The sequence below is a fragment of the Lynx canadensis genome, chromosome B2, assembly GCF_007474595.2.
Source record: "Lynx canadensis isolate LIC74 chromosome B2, mLynCan4.pri.v2, whole genome shotgun sequence".
In the NCBI taxonomy this organism is placed as follows: domain Eukaryota; kingdom Metazoa; phylum Chordata; class Mammalia; order Carnivora; family Felidae; genus Lynx; species Lynx canadensis.
In genome coordinates, this window is record NC_044307.1 from 101,858,292 (window position 1) to 101,885,570 (window position 27,279).

The 27,279-nt window shown below is 40.8% G+C and overlaps 1 non-coding gene across 3 annotated transcripts in view; it reads left to right on the forward strand.

The window, feature by feature from the left end:
* The window catches only part of LOC115514302, a 75,080-nt gene extending 49,401 nt beyond the window's left edge, over positions 1 to 25,679 (forward strand). For 2 of the 3 annotated variants that reach the window (XR_003968933.1, XR_004343656.1), the window contains exons 2-6: positions 3,381 to 3,497; positions 4,144 to 4,326; positions 7,034 to 7,277; positions 8,798 to 8,884; positions 25,638 to 25,679. This is a non-coding gene — a transcript (uncharacterized LOC115514302). Of the gene's footprint in view, positions 1 to 3,380; positions 3,498 to 4,143; positions 4,327 to 7,033; positions 7,278 to 8,797; positions 8,885 to 10,763; positions 10,829 to 13,443; positions 14,147 to 25,637 lie in introns of those variants that run through there. The other variant, XR_004343655.1, reaches the window with a different exon arrangement.
* Positions 25,680 to 27,279: the final 1,600 nt, after the last annotated feature.

Sequence of the window (27,279 nt, forward strand, 5' to 3'; positions counted from 1 at the left end):
TTTATGGAAATGCTGTCTGTGTCATTAGGTAGATAGTCTGAAATGCATTAGAGGGTTATAAAAATCACTTTTTTTTTTTTTACCCCTAAGTGAATTTCAAGGATTACTTAACTCCTCCAAAGTCACACATCTGGTAATGATCAGGGAGAAACTTGAACCCACATCATCTGACTCAGACTGCAGATTTTTATGCTTAGTCCATTGCACCACTCACACTTCACAATATTCTGCAAAAGGAAAAGCTGAGCCCTGCAGACACCATGTGTTAGAAGGTGTTGTGCATCTGGGCTGTTCGTTCCAGGCACCAGAATTTTTCACTGGTGTCAGGGGTACTAACTGGCTTAAATAGAGCACACGTGCTCCCTCTCTCTCTTTAATGGCCCGATGCATCCATTTCTTTATTTTTATTATTTATTTATTTTTTACAATCTGATATCTCTTTTTCATAATGGCTACTGTTTCTATTAATTCTGAATAGTAAAACAAAAATATGATGAAGTAAAAGAATAATTATATTTATACTTCAGAATGTGCTATGTCCATTTCCCCAGTTAAATGTAAATACGTATAAACAAATTTAAAAGCAATATAAAAACACACAGATATAGATATGACTATAGTGTGCTTATGATGTGCATTAATCAAACCCTACTTGTGTCTCCTTACATGTTTTCTGTGCTATTCGTGGGCTATTTCCCATGAGTCACTATCAGTTGTCCTTCAAGGGCAGCAATGTGGTTAAAAATGGTCCTTTTGTTGCCACACCAAGGTCTTGTAGTTTAACAGTGTCATTTCCACTTAAATAGAAGTTATGTGTAAATTGGCTAGGCTACTTATTTCATACTCCCTTGTTTTTCTTAAAGTTTTTTTATCTTGAAAATTACTAGCCTGAGGAGTTAAGTCACGATACGAAAAAATGATTTTAAGTGAAAAGATATTATACTTACATAAAAAGAACACTTGGAATGTGCTTAAATTTGGTTAAGTACCTACATTGGTTAAGTACCTCTTAGGACATATACTCATATTACTGAGTATTATGTAATTATTAAGAGTTATGTATACAAATGAATTTATAATGGACTATGAAATGTTTTGTTAAAATGTGGATTATTTAAGCAAGATGAAAATGATAAATTCTACACATAATACAGTCATCAATCTGACTGTATATATTAATATGGAAACAAACTTATACACAAAAGAGACTGAAAAAAAAAACTAAAATGTTAACTAAGGATATATCTGAGGGCTAAGCTTACTGTTTTTTATCTTCTATTTTTACTTATTTCCCATGTGGAGCATGTATCACTATTCTAGAAATCTTTACATTCATTTTAAAAGAAATCCTATTGACTGATTCATTATCATAATTACCAAATATTTTATTATTCTGGGTGTAACTGCTGTTACTCTATTATCTCGAGGCATTTTATAACTAGACCGCCCTGAATTATTGCATTAATAACTTCAGATAGTTTCTCATTAGCAAAAAAAATACAGTTAAAATTTTTAAAGAAAGGAATCTTAGGACCTGAAGTTCTAAAAATTATGCTTGTAATACATTTAGTTTAGTTTAGTTTAGTTTAGTTCATTTATTTAGTTGGGTTTTTCCCCCATATGTATGAAAATGTTCAATGCTGGTAGAAGTTACCAGAAAATAAAAAAAACTCCTTCCCTTGAGTTTGTCTGCCTTGAGAATTTGCCAGGCGTTGAAGGGAGCCCTCTGCTGTTAGCTATATTTATTACAGTAAACTTTGATTTATATTGTTTTATGTCCTTCCTTGAACCTACTCAGGTTTTTAATGTTTCTGTTATGATTGTACATTTCACACAACAAAGAAAACATAAATTCCACGATGCCAGCTGGCACAGTTAATAATCCGTCAATTCTGCCCTTTTTGAACTATACCACAGCATTGGAACATCTGGCAGTTTCCAATTTCCATGTTAGAGTGGGGTTTTGACCTCTATTTCACTTTCAAATGGGTCTCTTCGGCAGAATAACTCTGCTTTCTCCATTAACTTCACCGCTCACACCCTTGACAAGTGCATGTGAGGCTTTACACCTAGTGCTTTAGAAGGTGCTGTGCACTTGTCAGAGGAAGCTACCGTTCTGCTCTGCTCCCTTAATCGCCTTTGTTCATTGCTCCTATCCATTAACTACCAGCGCTCCTCGAATCTCCCTCTTTGGGCCTTTGGTTTTTAAAAATATCTTCCTCTGTTGCGTCTGAAGGCTCATCCACTTCCACAAGCCTAGTTATCAGTCTGAACTAATTGCTTCAGCTCTGTCCTCTCCAGGGCCCTGGAAGAGAAGCAGGCAACAAGGGGCCTTTGGGTGCCTGGTGCATGAGCACAGTGGTGTGTGTGTGTGTGTGTGTGTGTGTGTGTGTGTGTGTGTGTGTGTACACATAAAATACGGATAAAAAAGATAGAAAAATACATCTCCTTGCCTGTCTCCTTTCACTGGCATCAGGTAATCTCCACTCTCTGGGACTGAACTCTTGGGAAGACGTTTCTTCAGCACCTGTGATTCTGAGTTTGCCCCTCTGCTTTTCTTTTTTTCTAGCCTCTCGCACTGTTTCCTTCTATCTGCTCTGCATGTTCTCATCGCACGAGTCTTCCTAAGAAACGCATCTTTAACCATTTCCCTCTCCTTTGAACATATCTTCCGTGCTTCTCTGTTGCTGAAAGGTTCAGTTTCAAATGTTTCACCCTGATATTCTAGGCCCTTTAAATTTTGACTTTACCTCTCCAGCCGAATATCTTGCTCCTAACAAGGCTATTCCGGCAGGCCGGCTTCCTGCCTCCCGCGTTCTCCGTCCAGGTCTTCCGTTCTTACGCTAGTGTGGTCTCTTTTCAGTCCTGTCGAAAATGCTTTCTTTCAATGTACTTGTCCAAATCCAACTCCCATTTGAAATACTCATATTTCCATCAACTTTTTCTCGAATAATCAGGCAACATGGATATAATCTTTTCTCAGCTACCTGTTCAGCATTTATTATGAGTTCCATGCATTAGAGTATTTTGTGGCATTTAATCTGATGCTAGTGTGTATTCTCTTGGGTGCTCTTAATTGTTCCTTTTATATCTTGTCTTACTCACAAGACTATATCTGTGCATATGAGGATAAGAATATAGTCAGGTATTTCACAGAGCGGTACCATGCTGGGCTTTATCAATGGCTTAAACTCTGGGCAATTCATTTCCTTCTTCTGTAAAATGGAAATAATGATGCTTCTCTACCTATCCCTTTTTGACACTTGAAGCTAAAATGAAATAAAGTGGGCAAAGGCTTCAAAGCTTTCAAACTCAAGTATTACCACAATTATCATGATGCATAACCTCTCTTTTTCCCCCTGAAATACCACCTATTATAGGGTCATGGAATTTCCTTCTGAGGATAGAGTTAAACACCAAAAAGGGTCACAGCCATCATGAGGAACAGACACCGTCTCTCTGAAGGCGCATCAGATCTGCCAGAGTAAAAGACCAAGGTCAGTATCTTCAACTCAGGTCTTCATTTTTCTCATCCATAGATGTTGATAGTGTCTATTCACATTCACATCAAGGCTCTTGTAATATTAGTCTGCATTTACTGTTTATACTCCAGCAATCTTGGGTCAAAACTCACAAGTATACAGAAATTTCTTTCGAAAAGTGACCAAGGACGTCCTAATTATTTAATGGAATAGCTGCTCTTCATCCTTACCTCCTAGGCCTTCTGTCACATTAGATGCCATTAAGTATAGTTGTAAAATAAGGTTCGAAGAAACGGAGATGTTCCAATACAAGAGATCATGAAGGAGAAGGCAGATTTGACTGCATTAGAGTGGAAGACATGTCTACATCAATAATTTAAAAAAACAAATGAAAAGGCAAACAAAAAACTTGGAAAATATTTGCTTTGTCTTTGACAACCCTATTAATATCCTCAGATTAAAACCTTAAATAACATGGGAAAAGATAAACACTGTAATAGGAAAATGGGCAAATGTTACAAACATACAAATCACAGAAGAGAAAATATAAATATCACATGTATAATGCTCAACTTCACTAATAACGTCAATGGCTAGTTTTAGGTCCCATTTTTTTTCCTCTTTGAAATGTTGCAAAGTATATTAAACTTCTTTTGAACAGGTTCTGTAAAAAATTCTGATTAACCTGCCCAGAGTCCTTCATGTTGGACCCAGAATGGTGGACCTCGTCTGCATTGTACTTGCCTGAGAGAATCAGCTGGGCACAAGTTTTCCTTTTTTCCCAGAATGCAATGGGGCATGTGCGTCCTAACACCAATCTTGAAAATAGCATTAGCTTCCAAAGGTATGTCTATATCAACTTATGCCTTTAATAAAGTGTATCTGCCATCTCTCCTCCAATAAAGAATAAAATCTGAGAGTGACTGATAAAATCGTGCCCGGTCTTGTTGAGAGAATGAGTGATGGGTTGTTTAAGAAGGCAAAAAACAAAAAAGGAAATTTCATTTCCATCTAAACACTGCTTTGTGTCTACACTGTAGGTTTGTATCCTTGGTTCAAGGTTACAGATCTTCCCAATGATACATTAGCTGTCAAATATAAAGTCTTAGGCCATGTTGCAAGAGCATTCTTATTGCCTTGAACATTCTTTTTTTCCCCCTACTATATTAAAAAATGCCCTTTGGGACATGGGTCTGGAAAAGTATTCCTTTTTTTAGAGCTACTAATTTCAAATGGAACTGACATTGCAAAGATCCTACAAATATTCTCTTCTGTTCTCATAAATTAGGCACCATTATCGAGTGTAATGTGCCAGACATTTTATATACACAATTCATTTAATATTATGATAATGCTAGATAGAATAGGATGTTTTTGTTTTTTTTTGTTTTTGCCTTTTTAAAAATTATCTATCTATCTATCTATCTATCTATCTATCTATTTATTTACATTTCACAGAAGAAATGTAAATTCAATGTAGAATCCATGTCTCAGATAAAATAAATCACTTAAAAGTTTAAGCTACTGAGACGCCTCCTCTCAGGTGAGCTCAAGTTTGTCTGGCTCCAGAGTCCACGTTTTTCTACCTAACCTCATTTTTTTGCTGTTTCTTTTCAATTCTGTAACTTTCATACTATGTTTAGCTTAAAATTAACGCAAAGCTTATCATGTATCCTCAGCGGTAATTGCTTGGTGTTCTGTTTAAGGTGCTTTGGAATTCTGTAGATTGTGGGGGTCTTTTCTGATGGTTTCCACTAACCCTATAAAATGATTTACCTACTGCATTTGGAAACATCTATAAGCTCTTATCAATCATGAAAAAGTTGAAGAACTCCCATTCTGAAAAGAAGAATAAAATTGAGCATCTGCAGGACCTCAGAAAGCAGTGTGATTTTAGGCCGGTTATGGTCACAGCAAGATCACTGTTATGAAATTTATTTTTATCTTCTGAGTTCTCAGGGGTATTTATGGCAGGCTTGGACAGAAGTCTTATTAAGGAAGATTCCTGTCTGGCCATCCATGCAATTTATTTTGAATGCTCTGGCTTGACTCTCCCTTGGAAGTTATCTTTAGTGTAGAGATTCTAGTACTATTTGATTTAATAATGTTTGGACATGGTGGGCTGCCTAATCAGTACCAGATAGAATACAAGGAAAATTTTCTTCCTTTTTCAGAGCTCACAGTTATGGCAGGGGATATGCCTCTGCTGGGTTCAAGTTTTGGCTTTGCTACTTGATAGCTACGTGACCTTGGCAAGTCAGTTGACATCTCTGAGCCTCAGTTCTCTTATCTTGTATAATAATAATAATAATACCCATAGCATTGTTGTACAAGATGTAAAATAATAAACATAAAAGCATTTTTGTAAACTTTAAAACTACTGTACACAGGGGTGCCTGGGTGGCTCAGTTGGCTAAGCATCTAACTCCTTCGGCTCAGGTCATGATCTCACGGTTCGTGATTTCAAGACCCGCATTGGTCTCTGTCCTGGCAGTGTGGAGCCTGCTCGGAATCCTCCTCTCTTTCCCTCTCTCTCTGCCCCTCCCCTACACTCTGTCTCTCAATAAATAAATAAGCTTTAACAAATAAAAGTATCATACACAAAGATAAATAACTCACTTTAAAAATGGACAAGTGATCTGAATAGACATTTCGTTAAAGAATACCTACAAATGGCCAATAACTACATGAAAAGACGCTCAACATCATTAGTCATCAAACCCACAAGGAGATACCACATTACACCTATGAATAAAATAGCTATAATAAAAAAGCCAGGTGAGAATAAGTGTTGTTGAGGATGTGGAGAAATAGGGATCCTCACACATTGCTGGTGGGAATGTAAAATGGTACAGATTCTTGGTAGAACGGCCTGGAAGTTTCTTTTAGTTTAACATAGTGGCCACATGATTCAGCAATTTTATTTCTGGTTATATACCCCAAAGAAATAAAAGTACATGTCCACAAAAAAAAAAAAAAAAACAACAAACAAACCTGTACATGAATGTTCATGGGCATTATTCTTAATATCCAAAGGTGGAAACAGCTCAAATATCTAGCAGCAGATGAATAGATAAATAAAATGTGGTATACTCATAGAATAGAATATTACTTGGCAATCAAAACAAATGAAGTATTGGTATGTGCTATTACTTGGACGGACTTTGAAAGCATGCTAAGTGGAAGAAGCCAGTCACAGCGAATCACATATTGTATGATTCAACTTAGATAAAATGCCCAGAGTAGACAAATCCGTAGGTACAGGAAGTAGGTTGGTGTTTGCCTATGGTTGAGGGGTTGGGGGCAAATGAAAAGTGACAACTCGTGGATATGGGTTTTCCTCGTTAGGGTGATGAAAATATTCTAAAACTGATTTGTGTAATAGTTGTACAACTTTGTGACTATACTAACAACTATTGTAAATTTCAAATGGGCGAAATGTGTCCTAGGTATGTGAGCTATAGCTGAATAAAGCTGTTATTATAAAAGTACCGCACTGTATAAGTCTATATTACCATTTGTTCTATTTTTATATTTGTCCTTTATCACAGCCATAATAGACTGGCATTCTCAGCTTTTGGCTCTAAGCTAGAGACAAAGTACGCTATCCATTTCTTGTGAACTCTCATATTGGAAGGTTTTCTCAGCTACGGTAGTTCACAAAGGAATGCCACCAGCTTAGCTTTACTACAAGAAGTCCCAGGAACACCTGTTCCAGGTCAGCTTCTCACCTGGTTAGTCCACATCGATTATCATCGCATGGAATTGGTTCAATCAGGAAAAAATGGCATCAAGGTGAGCCCTTCCCGGTTTTCCATTTCTCTAAAATAATTTACCATGGTTCCTGGGGAATCGATCTATTTTATGTTCAGCATTTTGCTCTTAGAAACTCTTTTGTTTGTAGGCTTCTAATTGAAACCAAGTCATCCTCCCACAAAACACAAAAAACAGCTCTGGCCCACAGCAATTTGTTCAGTAGATTATAATACACTTTTATTTATCTTCTCTCAGTACATTGCATGGTCTGCAAGGATAAGAAGTTCCGTTTTATTTAATTTTGTATTCCGTGGGCTTGACACATAGTCAGGGCTCAGCAAGTGGTTTACTGAATGATGAATCAATAAATGAATGCCGAAAACAAGGTGAGCAGAAATAGTGACATTTACCTGACACATGGGCCACAAAGACAGCCATGCCAATTTGGGTGAATATTGCTCAGGAAGTGATATTCTCAGGCTGAACATGGAGGGTTTTGTTATTCACGAGTTAGCTTTTCAGACCACGGAAAGTAGAAATTTGTAGTCAATTTGAACTTCACAGGCTTTGACAAAGGTGGGATTGTAGGAGCAATTTCTTAGTGAGTGAGTGAGCCTAACTGGCCCCCATCGAGGGCATTTAAAGTTAGTGTGCAAGCATCTACTTAGCTTCTCATCAGAGAAAGAGAGGGGAAATAATTACTTGTTGTATTCCAGAATCTTGGAGATTCTGGAAGGCCTTCAGGAGCATCCCCTGGGAAATGTCCATGACCTATACGGCCAAAAATAATATTGAAAGAATAGCTAATGGAGGGTAAATACAAAATTGGGATTGTGCTAGAATTGAGTGGATTAGGAGGAAACTATCTGGGCAGGTTGCTATGAGGCAGTGTGCTGGGGCCTCAGGAGAAGCCACCAGCACTTTGGGTCACTGCATTTACTTGGGCTCACCCAGCTGCGTCACACGTCCCGGGGCCATTGTCTGCTGTGCCAACTCCAATCCACCACCACCTGGAAAGTGTGAAACTTGGCCCACAGAAGACCACTGAAAAGGGTTAAATCCTAAAGGCACACGCGTCTGGCAGCAAAAGGGCAATTTGTAAAGGAACTCAGTTCACAGGCGTTGACCCCTGCCTCTCTCCTCATTTTCACACCTCAGACTGCAGGATGATGTGTGAGGATTCCTTTCTCTTTAGTTTCCCTCCTCCAGAAAGAGTAAACCTTTATCTTTCATCCTGTATTACCTGGCCAGCTATTTACAGATAAGGCCAGTGTCTCCTTCCCGGATCTGCAGAGCAGACCCTGATAGGCTGATTCTTTCCTCACTGTACATACTCATGGATGGTAGGGAAATTGTATCATTTTCCGCTAACACATCTGAGTCTGATCATACCTACTGTTGTAGTAACTTATTTACCTTTTGGCATAATGAGGAATTTGAGTTTCCATTATAGTTTATTTTATTCCATTATAAATGCCTAAATTTTCCTGGGATATATGCTAAGCAGCCTAATTCTTTGATCATTCCTTTCTTATACAAAGCTGCTTCTCTCTGAGCAGGGAAGCTCCAGGAACAAACTGGAAATCAGGACATGTTTGGATGGAAGAGAAGCAAAGTGCAACCGTCCGTCTGCCTCATTCTCTGTTGTAAGTGAAGATACCTCGGTTCCATTAGCTGAAGTGTCCATTAGCTAATCAAGAATTTAAGCTAAGTGTTCCAAAGAGTGGAAACATGAGGCACGGCTGGGGCAGGACCTGGTCACTCAACAAATATTTGTTATCTGCCTAAGCACTGGGAATACCAATAAGAGTGAGATGAATTTTTTGCCCTCAAGTCATTCATGATGTATTGGGGAAGACAGACCAAAATCAATGAGGGTGCCAGGTGCTATGAAAGAGGCAAGCTGTAAGCACTAATGGGGGCAGGGGCGGTCTGGAGGCACCTCACATTCCAGATCCCGGAGACCCAAGACTCAAAGCGGGGACAAAGGCAAATTCAAAAAGGCCCCCCCCCCCCCCCCCGCCACCATCTGGTGGTTCTGGTGGTTCAGATGCAAATCAAACATCTTTAATTTAAACTTTAGCATTTGGAGATATGTCCTTGAGGCTCAAATGTAAAGAATGTGTGCTCACAGATGAAGCTTTCCCTGCTGATTCAAAGGAAGCTAACTTGAGCCCCATGAAGCCTTTTGATGTGGGGAGTAATCACTGTTTGTTTTCTCTGTGACCACAGAGAATTCAAGCAAAGCCTTTTTCGGAGCAATAACAATAGCTATTCTTTTAAATACTCCCTGCATTTCCTATTCTGTTAGGTACTTGGCATATGATTTCTATAGAAATCCCGTAAAATAGTATTAGTTTACCTACTTGGCAGAAAAGAAAACAGAAAGAGAGAGAGGTTAATTTAGTAATTTAGTTGCTCAGATAGTTTTGGAGCAAGGGTTTTAGTCCATGATGCACTGCCTCTAGAAATCCCTGCTTTTAGTTATATCAAACCTGCAAATTATAATCTTAATCTAATTTGTCAGTGCCTGCAAATACTTCCTGAACAATGTCTCTAAAATGCTTGAACATGCTTACTTTTACGTTTTTAAAAAAATTTTTAATGTTTATTTACTTGAGAGAGAGAGAGAGAGAGAGAAGGGGAGGGGCAGAGAGAGAGAGGGAGACACAGCATGTGAAGCAGGCTCCAGGCTCTGAGCTGTCAGCACAGAAGTCGGACACTTAGCCGACTGAGCCACACAGGCGCCCCATCTTTTTTTTTTTTTTTTTTCAGGCAAAGGCATGTGACATTTCTGCCACTGACGTGAACCAAGGGAGGGCTTGTTATGTTAGAGCGATTGTCAAAATTGGATCCATTCTTAGCGGTGACGGTCAGGGGGAGAAATTCTTCTGGAGACCACACTACAAATATTGTTTTGAATTTAGAGTCATCGCCGTCCATTTTCTCTGCAGGGTGTGCAGGGGTTAGTGCACATTTCTTGGTTTCTGATGTTTTTCTGTAAGGTTCTGATTTAAAAGTTCATTTCCTTACACACCAGGAGCAGTGTTTGTAGGTCAAGCTCCCAAAGTGTGAAATACTTGAACTCTCTAGGAAATATCCTGGGCATATGATTTAACTTTTGGCTGACTAGGTCTTGAATGGGGACATTGGAAAATATGAAACAGGGAGAAAGGACCTCCAACCACTGGTGCAGGGACCTCATTTTGTATCTGGCCTGAATGGCATAATTAAGAATCTTAATAGCTTTTTGGCAGTCATCTTACTTCTTGATTACTGCATCCTCTCACTGCTTCTGCACGAAGCTGAATCCGGAGTGTATCTGCCTTCTCTGTTCCCATGCTCAGGAGAGTAAACAGTCTGGATGAAAAGCCACACCACCTGCAGATCAGGGACCCTGCAGACACTTGGTCTCCAGTCTCGGCTGGGTCCTCAGAAATTCTTGTCAGTGCTTATACTTGTTCAGAGTGTCCAGGTCCCTCAAAGATTCCCCACACTCACCGAAGTCCTTCTGACCCCCTTTAGTGCCCTCTTCTTCTGTCTCAGCAGATGACCTTGCTGCCCAGACACCGTGGACATTTAGGTCTCAGGTAAGCCCATCATCAGCCACCAGTTGAGTACCTAATGCTTCCTTCTGTCGACACCCATGCATGTTCCCAAGATCTGTCTTCTGGTCTCAGAGAATGCCTCACTCCTTTCTCAAGTCCAAGTCCACTAGGACACGGACCTACGTCAACTGCCCCCAGGCCCCTCGGAACTCTATGGCATCTCATTCCTAGGTCATTGTCCCACTCTCCTGCCTCTCCAGCCTTGCCCTCCCCAAGGCTCCTAGAAAAATAAACTGGTCATTCCCTTTTCAGCTACCATCAAGGCTCTCTCTTCTTTGAGAATTCAGATGGTCAAGGGAGTGGGCTTAACCCCTAACTTTGCTTTCTTACTTCATACAGGTATCTGGCTTTTGTCCCCACCATTCCTTAACTTCTCTCACTATGGTCACCAAAAGCCCCTCATGGCCAAGATACAACTGACCTTTTTTGGTCCTCCTGGGTCTGTGTGTGGCACTTGGCTCAGTTGACCACTCCCTCTCTTTAAAAACATTCTGTGTATTTCCTTGGTTTCTCCAACACTCTGCCCTTCTGGTCTTCTCCATTCCAGCCTGGTTGTGCTTCCCTCCATCTTTCATCACTTAAAAGTTCACTGAAGGTAGCCTTTGGTGGTACAAGAGTGAGAGTTTCTGAATTAGATCGTCTCTTACTATTTGTGCTTCCATAGATTCTTAACCCCTCTGTATCCCAGTTTCCTCTTCTTTTAGAACGAAATTAACAACGTTTCACATTGTTATGAGGATTGACTCAGATAAATGCATGTAAAGTACTTTGTATGGATTTTTCATTTCAAAAGGAAAATTTAATTGCTAAGAGCTAACACAATCATATCAAGAAGCATTTCAAATAAAATATTATACTTTCCAATCTGCAATAGCAACTCATCCAGATTCCATCATGCTTTAGATTTTTCCAACTGTAAGTATCCTAAGAACTATTTGGACCACGAATTTGTTGTGACAGCGCCGATTCAAATTTTTTACTTACAAAGAAACATTTAGCAGGATTCCTGAGCATCTAAGACTGTTATAAAATAACTGGACGTCTAGTTTGCGTGATTATCTGAAGCTTTTTTTTTCTTTTAAACAAAGCTGTTATTACTAAAAAGAAGATTCAAAACCGCAAAAAATCTCAAAAGCCTTGTTTGGAATCACAAACAAATTTTGTTTAACTTGTTTTCATAATAAAAGCAAGCCATTATTAAATCTTTGAAAAAATAGGTACATTCAACCTTTCTTTCCAATAAATTAATATAATTTCCGGAGATTTACTGGCTCTTAAATACAAATATGGTTGATTTCAAACCTATGTGTGGAGCTCATCATAAAGCACCACCACTAAAATGCTCCTAAAAATTGAGATACATGAGTAACAGAAAAATCTGTTAGTTTTGACCTGGTATTTCTTCTATTTCTTATTTGACTGTTTTAGAAAATTAAAAACCTATATCAACATTTCAGATTTCTGATGCACATTTTTTCCCTAAATCTCAACTTCACTATCTGTGGTCAAAGTTTACAGATTCTCCTGAAGGTGCATTAACCATTTAGAATGTTAAGACATTGTTTAGTGAATTTTTTAAATTCCCTAAATTGCAAGCATTTTGGTTCTCTGGATTCTTTGATCTTGGAACATCACATCAATGGGACGAGGCCAAGCATTCCATGTTTTAGAGGCTATGCCCATTTTGGCCTTACTAGGATGACCTATTATCTTGATTTGCTCGGGGCAGTCCTGGTTTTGGCAGTGAAAATCCCTTGTGCTGAGAAATTCCCTGGTCCCGGGCAAACCAGACCAATCGGCCACCCTAGGCTCAGCCAAATCCTCCATGTGAACAGACCAAAATATTCTCCTTGTTTCAAACAACAACAACAGCAGCAGCAACAGCAACAACGACAACAACAACGAAAACCACCACCACAAGACAAAAGAAAAACAACCCCTCGTACTTTCAACTCACTGTCCCTAATTAGAAACTAAAGACATTGATTGCATGTTGCAAACAGCTCAGCCAGGTTTATTTATGTGCTTTATTTCGTGTTTCTTTTTCTTACAACCTGAAGCTGAATGTTATAAGTAAACATTCTCAGATCAAAGTGAAGCAAGTTGGGCCTACCGTTTTTGAGCATCAGATGTCTGAACAGGTTCTATGTCTGTATCAACAGCACTTTCGTCTTTTTTTTTTTGTTTGTTTTTTTGTTTTTTTTTTTTTTAATTTTTTTTTTCAACGTTTTTTTATTTATTTTTGGGACAGAGAGAGACAGAGCATGAACAGGGGAGGGGCAGAGAGAGAGGGAGACACAGAATCGGAAACAGGCTCCAGGCTCCGAGCCATCAGCCCAGAGCCTGACGCGGGGCTCGAACTCACGGACCGCGAGATCGTGACCTGGCTGAAGTCGGACGCTTAACCGACTGCGCCACCCAGGCGCCCCCAGCACTTTCGTCTTTAACATCCACTCAGCACTTAGAAATTGGACTTCTGATCAAAACTGTAAGCATCCTTGCATCTGGTGATCTAAGACCACCAGTCATTATGAGAGTAGGTCCAACTACTCTTTTTGTGCGAAGAGTATTCACATTTTTGTTGATTTCACTTACAGTTTACTGACCACTGGAAGGTGCGTCTTTTACTCCCCCTGGAGGAGACCAAAAACTGCCTCAGTTTCTAGGACATCCCACATGGAGGAGACCCAGTGAAAGCTGGCAGAAAGTGGCAGGGCCATGGAGTGACTCCCCCCCAGCCATCTCTGCTTCCCGGTGCAATTTAAGGTAGATGAATGGTTCACTCTGGGCTCCAGGCCAAAGAACTGGCCCCGGGGGGAAATCATTCTCACACCCACGCTTGATGCACATACACCCTGCAACTCTCCTTCCTGCCCAGCAGCCCCCCAGATGGAATCCTTATACTCGAGGAAGCAGTGGGTCTTTCATTGCCGTCTCTGGGCTACAAGAATCAAAGAGCAAAATGGATGTTTTCCTCTGAGAACTGGCACTGAACAGAAGGAAGGAAACGACTTCTCCAATTCAAGCATGTTTTAATCTCTGGAGAAGTGGGGACTGGGGAGGGGCAGAATTGGCTGAGGAATCAGTGGGAAAGTCATAAATTTTGTCTCTTATCCCGGTAACTAAGATTCTTCCTTTACAGTGCCGCCCACTCCTTCTTCTTTTTTTCAAAGAGTTTGGATAATGAACAATCACTTTCTAAATTCTCAAGTTCAAAAATCTCTCAGTGGAGGAAAAACCGGGAGGTTTTGAGTAAATCTCCAAAGGCCGGACGGATCCTTTATAAACATGCTCAGAAATTTCAAGATTCACAAACACCTCATGAATATACTGTCCTAACCTGATCTAAAGACTCTGGCACCAAAACAGGTCAACAATTCTTTACTTCTTATCTTTAGTACTTTAAATATTTTAAAAGGTCAACTCATATTCTTTCTTTCTTTTTTTTTTTAATTTTTTTTTTAACGTTTATTTATTTTTGAGACAGAGAGAGACAGAGCATGAACGGGGGAGGGTCAGAGAGAGGGAGACACAGAATCCGAAGCAGGCTCCAGGCTCTGAGCTGTCAGCACAGAGCCCGACGCGGGGCTCGAACTCACGGACCGTGAGATCATGACCTGAGCCGAAGTCGGCCGCTTAACCGACCAAGCCACCCAGGCGCCCCACTTTTGTTCTTTTTAAGACCATTGTTCAAAGATAGAGTGAACGGTAAATACCGTTGAGGTCCGCTTTTAAACACAATGACTCAGTTTGCCCTGAACCTAATTCTGAGGACACAGTTAGACAAATCCAGATGGACCAAGTGGCATGGACTTAACAAAATGTCAAGGTCCTGAAAAAATTAAAAAAAAAAAAAAAAAGTGGTGCCGGTGGGCTGTTCTGGAATAAAGGAGATTTAAGAGATATGACAAGCAAATGGAATATAGACTCCTGCACCTCGGTTTTTTTTCTTGTGATAATGATATTGTGATTATAAAGAATTCCTTCACTCTTAAGAATCACATGCTCAAGTATTTAGAGGCAAAATGTCTTGATAGCTCCAACTTATTATTTTTTTTAATCAGTAAAGACACAGATAAAGAAGAAGGAGAGAGCGAGAGAGAGAGGGAAAAGGAGAGAGAGAGAGGAGAGAGAGAGAATGTTAAACAAGCAAAGAAACTCCAGCACTCAAAAATTGGACTTCTGATTAAAGACTGTAAGCATCTTTGCCTCTGGTTGTATAAGACCACCAGTCATATGAGAGTAGGTACAACTCTTGACTTCTTGTGGGAAGATTATTCGCATTTTAGTTGATTTCACTTACAGCTTGATTGATTTGGAGTTCACGTTGGAAAAACTCCCTATTGCTTATTGTTCAAGGCCAGGCACATCCATAAGCTCACCATTTGGCTGCCGAGCCTCCACTATTCCTGTGTGTTCTAAAGATCTGCCTTGACTCCGGCTTCCATTCAAGCTCCATTCAAGCTATCAGGAAGAGCTTTACTCTCTGAAAAGGTGTGTCAGAGCAGAAGAATTTTCTTACAGATGTCCCTTCTAGAAAGATCCCAAATTCGTTTCTCTCAATTGATTTTTCAATTTCTACACCCATCTCATTATATTTTTAATTTAATTTGCAAATAAAATGGCATTTGCATTTTCTTGAGTAACCTTGTCCCTTCAATTACCTCTCATTTCCATTTCTAGAATCTCAATTATGTTATGATATGACGTGCCACAATAATTGCATTGTAAAAAGTCATGAACCATGATAATAGGAGGCTATTCATGAAGATATTCCCTCACTGTCTATTCACACTAAGGGCCTGATTCATAAATTTGAAAGAAAAATTCCATGATGATGTGAGCTCGTGGAGAATCTTTGTTTTAATAGGTCAAATAGCCCAGGGTACGGGGCATGTTCACATGTGGGAGTTTTTCAACACGGCTGTGAAAGCAAGCCTTTGGGGCTTCTTACTTTAAAAAAATATCAAAAGTAGTTCGATAAAAATTCACTTTCTAAAAAACAAAGGACCCTCAGTCCCAAATTTGACCATTCTATTCTTTTTCTGACTCATTGTTTTTGAGTACCTGACAGCACATGGGTCTATAAAGACTGATTTTCAGCAACTCATTGGCAAGGTGGACAATTTCAAAGTTTTGCTCCAACTCTTTAATATCTTTGAAAGACTCACCTCTTTATTGCTCAGTCTTTCACCACTTGTGCTTGAAGCACCAATATTCTTTTCTCAAAATCCATTCTGTAATTCAGTTAACTTCAATTGGAACTTTGGCATTGCTATGCTGAGCATCGTGTTGCACAAGGTAGGGGAAAGATGAAGGAGTACGATGTGCCCTCCTGGCTTCAAAGGAGAACATGACCATCAGGGAATGGAAGATACACATACACACTATTCTTACCTTAGCTGTAGTATGATATGTTGCATATGCGAATGATAAATGAAATCTCCTCCTGGTTTCTTTCATTACTCCAGCATAATTAAAGGCTTCTTCCTCCTGATTCAAATGCTGTCCACCCTTCACCAAGAGTGGTGCACATTGTATGGTGGTTAGTTGGGTTACCAGCGTAAAATGTGAGTTTCATGACATTTCATTGAATACTTTAGCACCTATCAAGCTTTGTGGTATATAGTAGGGCCTTGAAAATTGTTGCATAAAGTGAGTGGATGGATGGATAAGTGATGATCACCAAGAAAACCTGGATGCCTATAAATTCTTCCACGATCAGATCGATACAAGCTTCAGGGTTTGGAGGCTTTCAATTTCAATATGTTTCTGATATTGCTCTGTGAACCCAGGGATAAAATCCCTATGGTAAGGACAAGGAAAAGGAATTCAATTGTTTCCTCTCTCTCTCTCTATTTTTTACTACTACTTTTCTTCATTTGTAACAGATTGAATACTACAACAAGTCTTCAACTCTACAATCACGATTTTAGAAATTAACTTCTATACCTCTACTCTGCACTTGTTCGGTGTCTGGTCCAGTTTTATAATTTTCTTACCAATTCTCCATAGGACAAACCCTATCCTAGGTCAACAATTCAATTCCAGGACCACAGAGTTCTTCACTCATCTCTAGTCATTTGTTAGGAGATTGTAGCTCAGTACCCATTAGGAAGTAGAAATAAAGTCTAGATTCAGTGGACATACTGTTTCCAGTGCTACAAAAGAAACATTGAAATGGTTTTTTGAATATAAAGACCTTTAGGTCCATCTGATTACTTGGACAGGAGAGGGAAAGATTAACTCACTTTCAAACTACTTGAGTTTAAAGTAATGTTGTTATAGAGAATAATGTGTAATATAGAGACGGCTTCAGTTAAGTATCAAGAAGTCAAAGCTATTAAATGGCTTGTAAATCTTGGTACTCAAAACAATGAATGAGTGGTAAAGAAAGCAAGAAAAATACACTTTTTCTTACTTGAGAAGACATTAAGGAAATGGCAACGAATCTATAAGTGCCACTGGTGACTTCTGCCTCTTCTTGGTAGGCATTTAAATGGTTTGAGTGGCAATTAAAGGTGCTTTACACACATTATCTATAATTCTCCGCAGAACTGTGCATGAAGCTCTATTTCCCCTAGCTTACAGATAAACAAACTGAGTCTCAGAAAGGTTCAATAACTGGCTTTAGGGAGACACACCTAGAAATCAAACCCAGATCTATCGCTCTCCATGAGTAAAATATCTACATGAACTTAAGAAATTCGTTAATAAAATGAATGTCTGACGTTGACCTAATTATAGCATTGAGTGGTATACCAAGCTTGAAACATGGTAGTGTAGCTTCCACATTAAACCAGGTCTGACTTCAGCATTTCCAGCTTCAGGATGGTCTTCAGTATGAGAATGGGCCACCATTCTTCCTCAACAAGTCTTTCCATTCTTCCCATTCTTTCCATTCTTCCTCAACAAGTCTTGTCTTAATGCAAATCGCAAGATCAGATCTATGTCCCTGAGTGAACTTAAGTTTTGTTTGCTTTTTTGTTTTGTTTTAATCTCAGTAACACTGGAAGTTTTAGCTTTCCTCTGTTAGTAAAATGTTTTAGGCATGTTACAAGAATTTCCGATAGAAGTTACTAAGAGACGTATATATTTTGGAGATGCTACTGCACGTGAAATTCTCGAGGCCGTATCTTTTGTTGGATGTAAGGTCATTCGTGTATTATTCACTGTATAATTATTCATTGGAGATGTATTTATTACCTTCTGTATGTCAAATGTTACACCAGCTACAGGATAGGCTACATAATTTGCAGGTCTTAGTTCAAAATAAAAAAAAGTGTTCAAAGATGAAGAATTTTAAGATAACAACAGCAGAACATTAAGTCAGGCGTAAAGCTCTTCTCAGTCTTCCATACAATTGCATAGATCGGGCATCTCTAAAGCTGACCCTGGCTAGGTGCTCAGGATATAAAGGTGAGTAGAAACTGCTCTTGACCTCATGGAACTTATGGTCTACTAGGACAGACAGATTAGAAGCAATCACATCAAATATTTTGATTATTTGGCAATAATAAAAACAGTATTAATAATAATTCCATATTAAGTACTCCAAAGGGGTGGGGGGGGAAGATTCTATGAGATAGTTTATCCAAGGAATGGGACTTAGGCCTGGGTTCTGGGAAAGCTTTACAGAAGTTATGTTTAAAAGACAAGAGAAATAAACTAGGGATGAAGGGAAGGAGGAGTCCCTCAGGCAGAAAAAATATTTCATCAGTACTTGCTCAGGGGCTAGGGGGAGGGGCTTAGCCCATCCTAGAATTGGATGAAGGACCCTGTATATGGGGGGGAAAGGGAAAGGGTGGTGGGAGTTAAGACCGCAGAGGTAGATAGTTCCCAGACGCTGGCCAGTACCTGGCCTTGTAGGCCTGTGTAAGGATTTTGGTCTTTATCTTAGGGACAATGGGGATCCACTGAAGAGTTGTAACCAAGGGGCAGGCAGTGGTGGGTCTGAGTAACAGAAAGACTGGAAGGGGGCTAGGGTAGATACAGGGCAAGCAGTTAGGCTGTTGTGGTAGTTGGGGCCAGAGCAAGTGGTAGCTTAGCCTGGGATAAGGGCCAACGTGGTGGGGAGATGTGGCTGGCCTTTAGCGATGAGGGCTTGGGGCAAGCACGTGCAGAAGGGAGGGTTTCGGCTGAACTTGCATGAGCATGATACCGGCAGATGTTTAAAATTAGGGGCCCAAATGACATTTTGCTTGGCCTTGCTCCTCCTAGAAACTATTCAGAAAAATGGGATAAATACATATTTGGAGCATGAGAAAGGATGAAAAACTTCCCTCTTCTACTAACCCGTCTCTCTGTGGGGGAGAGGAAAATCGGTGACTGTTTAGTCTCTTGAGTAGGGAGAGCAGTGGGTGGTTGAAGTTAGAGGTCCGAAGCCTCCCCTACGTCTCCAGAAGCAGGTTTGTCCCGCACTGTTGGATTAGTCCGCAGGGGGAACGGATGGCCCGAAGAGCTGAAGTGCAAAATTTTTGCTGTATTTTCCCTTACTGACGCAACAGCAGCGCCTTTGCGACTCTCAGCTCTCCTTGAGAAGGGAGGTCTGGCCGTTTCTGGAAGATCTGTAGAGATAGGAAGCCCCGAAAGCAGGTCTTTCTTGTAAAAGTTCTCTAATTAAAACTGGCTGCCAAAACCCGGCACAGAGCAAAACAAGCCATTTCTTTGATATAATTAATTTAAAAAAATCATAGTGGAGCCCTCTCAGTCTTTTGGGCTGAGGAACAAGAGGGTGAGCATCATCATAGCAGGAGTCCCCTCTTTCCAATGCCTTTGCTCTCCTCCCGATTTAGCTGCTGTGATTCCTACTTCTTTTCAGATGCTCCTTTCCCGGGGCCGAATTCTCACCTACTCCAAGGATCATCCTAAAACGTTATTCTCCCCAGGGTAATTTTTACAAGCCCATGCTTGTTATAGCAGGAAAAAATGTATTTGGAATGGTGGCATTTCAAGCTCTCTGCCAATGCACAGTGCCTTCAGCCGTTTGCCAAATCCTTGCAAAGCTGGTCCTACTGCGGGTCACTAGTTATCAGGTCACTAGTCGTGCGTCCATCACGTACTAAGTACAGACTATAATTACTTAGTAAATCCTATTAAAATGAAGCCCACCAGTATTCATGTGTAGTAATATCCGTGGTCTGGCGAACTATATCCATAATGAAATCCTATTTGAATTTCGCAATCTCTTTCCCCACTGACCTATCGGAATCGCTAACAAGCTCCAGTAACAAGCCCGTTAGTGACAGATCGGTGTTACGCATTATTTCCTTTCTTTTGGCCTCACTTGCAGAGAAATGAGCAGAAGTTAGATACCAAGAGGAAAAATTAGAGAGGATGGAGCAAATATAGGCTTGTTGATCTTCGAAAAATTGATGCCTGGAAACATCGGAAGAGCAAGAAACTCAAGACCTGCGTGAATATTTTCTTTTACGTAGACATCATTCGGTCCTCTTAATAAGGGTTGATGCTTTGGGATTTATTATAAAAAACACCAGAATTCTTGTTGTTAAGTTCTCTGTGATGCTGAGAAAAGTGATTATAAATTTTATAAACTGATTTCCCCTCAGCGAGGCAATGTCTTGGCTAATTTTACTCCACTGCTTCTAAAATCATCATGCTACAAATCTTGATGAATCTAACTGCGTGAGGGTGCAGATCTCATTTGCATTTATTGCTAATATTCATAAAACTTCCCACAAGCGCAAGGAAAGTGATGCCCATTGACTGGTTTCCTGCTGGCCATCATCAAGGCTAGGATCTTGAATAATGAAGGCTGGGGCTGCAGTTCCCACAGAGACGCGGTAGATGGCAGTGTGCAACACAGATTCCTGAGCTTGTGACCTCCGTAGCCGGGCAGATGACTGGGAAGAGATTGAATCTCTGGACCTGAATGTTGTTTTTTTCCAGCCCAGCCAGAGGAAGAGGTTGTCCTCCTAGGAAATGATGTCTCTGCATAAACTTGGTTTTGCTGAATCAGTAAACTGCAGTTCTTTTGAACTGCTCTGACCCCCAAGAATGTTAAGCTTCTTTAAGTCTGCAAAGAATCTGAACCTCAAAACTCTTCTTCAATGCATGGTGTAATCTTTCGGTTATACGATGTGCTGACCTTCCCATGCTTCATATTTTATTAATCCCTAAAACAAGATCATTCTGGGCAAGCTATAGATAAGCCCTCTGGACATTTCATAAGTACGTGCTGAGTACACTAGGACTTTGTGGTTTGACTTTTCAGCATCATGAGGAGCCTAATTTGAGCAGTCAGCGTCGACTGTGTTTTCTTTGGTTATTTTTAAAGCATTTATATATTTTTGCATATTCCCCCCAATAGAATGCTCATTTTTCAGTAGTCCCGAAAGGTACTTAAGGCAAGTAAAATTTCTGATTACAGAAGGGATAGGCATCGAGTTTTGTTGAAGATTTAGAAACTGTGATTACTTCGTTCATAAGCAAAGAAACCCTTTTTAATATGCTGCTCATTATTAAACACTAGCAAAGGAGACCTTAGTTGACATCAGTAACAGATATTTTTAAAAAGGGCATTTCCCTAGAATAGGAGCTCCTAGAGGACAGGAGAAATGTTATATGTAAATCGTGTGCAACACTTAATTACACTGAGATTTAATAATTTAAGTAGACATGCACCCATGCTCATGCTTTCCTAACCTTTCCTTCTGTCTGGATTTGTGTCCTGGGACTGGGGGCTTTGCTCCGACCTCTGTCTTGCAGCGTGTGTGGCCTGCCTGGCCTTTCCCACCTGGACAAATATGCTACATCATATTTATTTTTCCAGATCTCTTTGTCCATTTAGATTTCAGACCTCCACAGTCTCCCAGAACACCTAGCTTTGGCTTTTCCTGGCTTGACTTCCTCTGCCGGCACACAGGGCCCAGTGAGGCTGAAATGCTAGGTATTCTCAGAGTTGCCCCAGTGCACCGAAGGCCTTTGGATTATGGGATTATGTTGCTGATTGCAGGGGTCTCTTTCCTCAGTGGCTCCGAAATAATCTCTTTTGGGGATTGCTCTTCCCCTTCCTCTAGATGCTGGTGTTTCTCAGAGTTCTGCCCTAGGCCCTCCTTCCCCATACCGTACGGCTGTCATGGGCAATGCCCCAGCTACCATTTACACGTACCGCGTACACACAAATCCCTTCCACGCCCATGTCTGTAGCCCAGATCCTTCTCCTGAGCTTCAGAACTGTAGATGTCTCACATTTATAGAGACACTTAGATGTCTTGCTGTAGTAGGCACATGGGGTAGAATAGTTAGTCCGTTATTTGGGGTAGGACAACATGAGTCAATCAATAAATTCACTATGAACTATCAGTCCACAATACTTGTTAGACACTTTTCTGTGGAGAGTCCTAAATAATTGGAATTCTTTTAGGGTGAGAGGAGGGCTTGGTTAGAAAAGTAAAGCTACACGAATCACTTCCATTTGATTCACATAGGATAGATGAGTTGGCATTGCTTTCAAAGGTCTTTGATTTTGGGGTGCCTGAGTGGCTCAGTCGGTTAAGTGTCGGACTTCAGCTCAGGTCATGGTCTCACGGTTTGTGGGTTCAAGCCTCGCATCGGGCTCCGTGCTGGCAGCTCAGGGCCTGGAGCCTGCTTCGGATTCTGTGTCTCCCCCTCTCTCTGCCCCTCCCATGCTCATGTTCTGTCTCTCAAACATAAGTAAACGTTAAAAAATACAATAAAACTTCAAAGGTCTTCGATTTTAAGAAATAAACATTAAATGGCATGAGGGTTCTGAAAAGAGGATGTCCAAAAACAGACCAAATCTGTTGTCCTCTGCCATCTATATGTAGACGTGGTTAAAAAAGTATATGGGTGACTAACAGCCCATTATACACCACAGAGTGCCTTGTTTACTTCTCGACCTTACTTACCTTCTCATATATTTGTCTTACCTCCCTTCCTTATATTGTAACATATAAATTGTCAGCTGGGTCACTCCTGTGTTTTGGATCCCCTTAGTATTTAACAGAGTATCTGAAGCTAGTAGATACTCAATGGATGTTTGTGTGCAAGGCTTAAAGTGTGGCTGGCTCTTCTGAAGCAGGACAGTTGTCTCGCTTAGTTTATTTGGACCTACCTCATGGCAATGGGCAGCATGTTGCTAAGACACCGTGCTGTGTTTAAATGATAACGAATTGAATGACTGGACTGCATAATTCGTCCTATGTTGTGTTCGCAGGACTGTGCTGACTTTGTTAATTAGTCATTACCATTTCTTGTTTGGCAATGATACCGTGCTAAAGAATTCACTAATAGAATTGTAGAAAACAAACAAACAGACAGACAGACAGACAGACAAAAACCTAAAAAGTTAATGCCCAGGCATTCAAGTAATAATAAGGTCATTTAGAAATATGTGTCACACCTCTCTCTTTAGTTAGGTGATAAACTATCACTAAGATGCAAACAAATGGCAGAAAATATCGACAGGATCCAGAATTTTCAATCCCTAGATCAGATCTGATGAGTTACTATGATGATCAAGGCAGCACAGATTTATAGTTCCAGAAGCTAAAAGAATTAAGTTAGTGGCTATTTTAATCGGACTTCAATTGTATTGGATTGTATGCATAAAATAGAGACGTCACAAGATACTGATCCGAGCAGGATAGATGTTGATTTCGGTCTCATGTGAAAGATGACTAGAGGTAGGCCACCAGGGAGGCTTCGCAACACAGTGAGGGCACCTGGCTTGATAGAGTCTTAAAGTCATCGTCTGTGAGCTTAAGATGATGACAGCACGTACCTTCCGTAGAGCTACAAGAATTCCACGCTGGAAAACAGGTGAAGTCTTTAGAAAAATGCCTGCCAGAAAGCAAGTGCTCAGAGGGTGTGATTTATTCAATGTGAGGGAACCGCAGATGAGTCAAGCGACCGCGTGAATAAACGGAGAACCAGCACTGGGGTCATGCATAAGGAAGGATGCAGGAGGGTAGTACAGGAGAATATAACAGGGGCTTCCGCACTGGCCTCGACCACACTCCCCTCTAGAACTGACCCCCCAGCTGTGTCTGAATGATGGGTGAATAGGCGTTGTCAGGGTGGCTAGATGGGGCTGGTTCCAGTTAGAGGGAACTGACTGTTGTGAACTGTGGAGGAGCACAGGGAAGGAATGAAAGAAGGATGTATGTCGACATTCGAGAGGATGAGGCTGGAGAGAGGGGCAGAGGCCAGGAAGCCATGGTAGGGGCTTTGGCGTGTCTCCGAAGACGGATGGACAGCCACCAAAGAAGATGAACCGGTGGAGGAGGGCGTTACCAAGCCTGGATGGCTGCCTTGTTTCCTGGGCCGGACTGGTAGTCTCTGACCTCTGTGAGGCTGAGCAGCTGCAGGCAGGACTGCAGGCAGCTCGCCTTGATGTACCTCTACTCCCAGGACGGGGGTGGGGGGGGGGGGGGTGGTGAAACACAACTTGTTGTGAGAGATCTGCAGGCTCTATTTGATAATACATCGAGCGTCAGCTAATTAGGTGGAGAGGAAATTTATTTTGACTCCGACTTCCTCACCTCCACAAAAATATTTTGACAGCCCGAATCCGGAGGAGAAAACATACGGGTAATCTGAAAACGTTTCTAGTTGGCTCTGGAAACCCCGAGAGAGCAACAGCTCGAGGGGCAGGGTCACATGTGTGTGTGCGCTCCGGCACATTCACCGCTCACTCACATTCACACTGTCTCCCTCCAGCCTTTGCTCAGCATCTGGAACCTTCGAGCTGGGAGGAGGGTGGGCCCATTTGGGGTCACTAAGCATTACTCCTTTTTTTTTTTTTTTTTTGAGGGTGGGTGGCCTAAGGTCATTGACACATAGAGACCCAAGTTAGAGGTTGTTCTTTTCACAGGTAATTTGCCGCAGATAAAGACCTCTGTTGCCAGTTCTTATACAGAAAGGAACACACGTCGTGAATAAACCACATGAACATTCCCTTTTTTTCCTCCCAATTTTGGGCAAATAAATAAATAAATAAAAACCCTTCAAAGGAACAAAAAACAAGAGGCCCATTAATAGGATCAGAGTAGAGGTTACATATCAAATATATAACTATGGAGTCCAAAGGTCCGTTTTTGTAGACTGTTTTTGAAAATTAGTGCGAAACTGGGACATTCTGCCCGCAGGTCTCCCCCTGCTTTAGGAAGGTTCATGTTACACCATTTTGCTTTTATAAAAGACCTACCTTAGTACCTGTCTTCGCTAACTGAAAGCAATGCAAAGAGAATTTGCACTTTGACCAAAAAAAAAAAAAAAAAAAAAAAAAAATGTGGAAGCGAAGATAGCATTCAGCGTTTGTTTGACAGGAACCATTATACACGCAACGCGCGCTGGGGCAGCGGAGTGGCGCCACCAAGCGCCTCACCCAGGAATTACACCCAGCCTCTCAGCGTCCAGCTGCCAGAGCTCTGAAACAGTGTGGTCGCATCTGTGCTTTTTCTTTTATTTTCTGCATCCATTGGCAACATGTATCCTAAGGTATCCGAAATGCCTAAGAGGTTATTAAATGTTGAGTCTGGGGACACTCAAAAAAATGTCCATCTAAATCAATGGGGATTGTTTCTTCGCTTTACACCATTTCAGCTTAGGGAAGTTTTCATAGGAACCTTCTACTTTTGGATGGTGGGGGAAACCTGTTCTCTAAAGTGCCACAAATATTTTCTTTATGGGGTTTGCCAGGTTCGTAATATAGGCTCCCTTTGAAGAGGAGAGTGTGGGAACTCCATTAGCAAATTCTGGCGACATTACTAATTCAGAGATGTGCCCTCCACCTTCTCCCATTTAGACAGACGGGTCCACTTTAATGTGACCAGGCAGCCAAGAGCCAGGGAGGACGAGGTTTGGCGAAAAGAGGAGGCTGCAAACCAGAGAAAGCCCAGCGCCAGCGGAAGGAAGCTCTCTGTGAAAAGCCGCCCCACTGTAGCTGCTGCCTTTTGAAAAACGGTGTTTGGAACGAATACATCATCTCCTTGCAGGGATCTTAGACTCCTGATCGGGCTGACTGTGCCCGGCTCCCCCATCAATGGCTGTATCTTATCTAACTAGCAAGTGTGAAAGTCGATTTCTTTTTTAATCAGGGAGCTATGGAAACAAGCGTATTTTGTGATTTAGTCTTAACTCACGGAAGCACTAATGATCATTAAAAATGACGCTAAAGCTTAAAAAAATACACGCATTTTTGATCTGTTGTCACGAGGATGCTAAGATATTACACACAAGTGACTGCAAGTATTTTCAGCACTTGAACATGAAAAATGACATTTCTTACTAAATTCAGCATTACAGTAGTTATGAGGAATCTGGGAATTAAAGTATTTCTGGGGAAGATATATTTCTCCCAGCAGATAAAGTCTCAGCCACAGCCACAATAAGAGCTGGCTGAAAAATATAAACTCAGTGAGCAGTGATGCTTTTTGTGACAAATGGTCTGCTGAGGGCCTGATAGATGTTAATGATAGAAAAAAAAACAAACAAACCTGGTTTGGCATTGTTATTGCAGTTAAATAGTTTAAGAAGAAAAAAATGAAAAGAACCTTTCTATGATTGGGCAAGAAAGAAGAAAAACATTTCATATTTAGCTACATCGTATGAATTAGTTCTGAGACTACAGAAGCCACACGAAAAAGACCGTTGGGTTCATCGTTGGGGTCTTTGGTTGCCAAGAAACTAAGATTTGGAGCTGCCGCTTGGAGTTATGAAATTGGTTGAGAAGCAGTGGACTTCCTTTTTCCAATTAAGTATCTGTGGGAAGACAAATATTCTTTACAGGGTTCAACCAAAACAATGTATCGCGACAGATCAAGCAGAAGCAGATGTGAGAAAGCAGCCGTATTTGTTGATTAGGAATTATAGAGGTTTTCAAACACGCAAAATAATGACACTCTTCCACCTTAATTGTATGTTTTTGGTTGTTTTGGAAACTACTTATTGTCTATAAAGCCATGTTATTTATGTTACCATATAATAGTTTTGTTATTTTAACTGTGTGAAATAAATCTTTAGAAATGTTTGCAGTTTTCATGGGTAATACTGTAAACACGGAGAAGTATAATTTGTATAAACAGGAAGTTTTTGGGGATTTGCAGTTATGTTTAAGAGTGGAAAGGAGGGGCGCCTGGGTGGCGCAGTCGGTTAAGCGTCCGACTTCAGCCAGGTCACGATCTCGCGGTCCGGGAGTTCGAGCCCCGCGTCAGGCTCTGGGCTGATGGCTCAGAGCCTGGAGCCTGTTTCCGATTCTGTGTCTCCCTCTCTCTCTGCCCCTCCCCCGTTCATGCTCTGTCTCTCTCTGTCCCAAAAATAAATAAACGTTGAAAAAAAATTAAAAAAAAAAAAGAGTGGAAAGGAGCTTATGATGAAACACTTTTAAAAATGTCAGACCCCCGCTATAGATATTTAACTCATGGAAATGGAGACAGAAACTGGGTAAA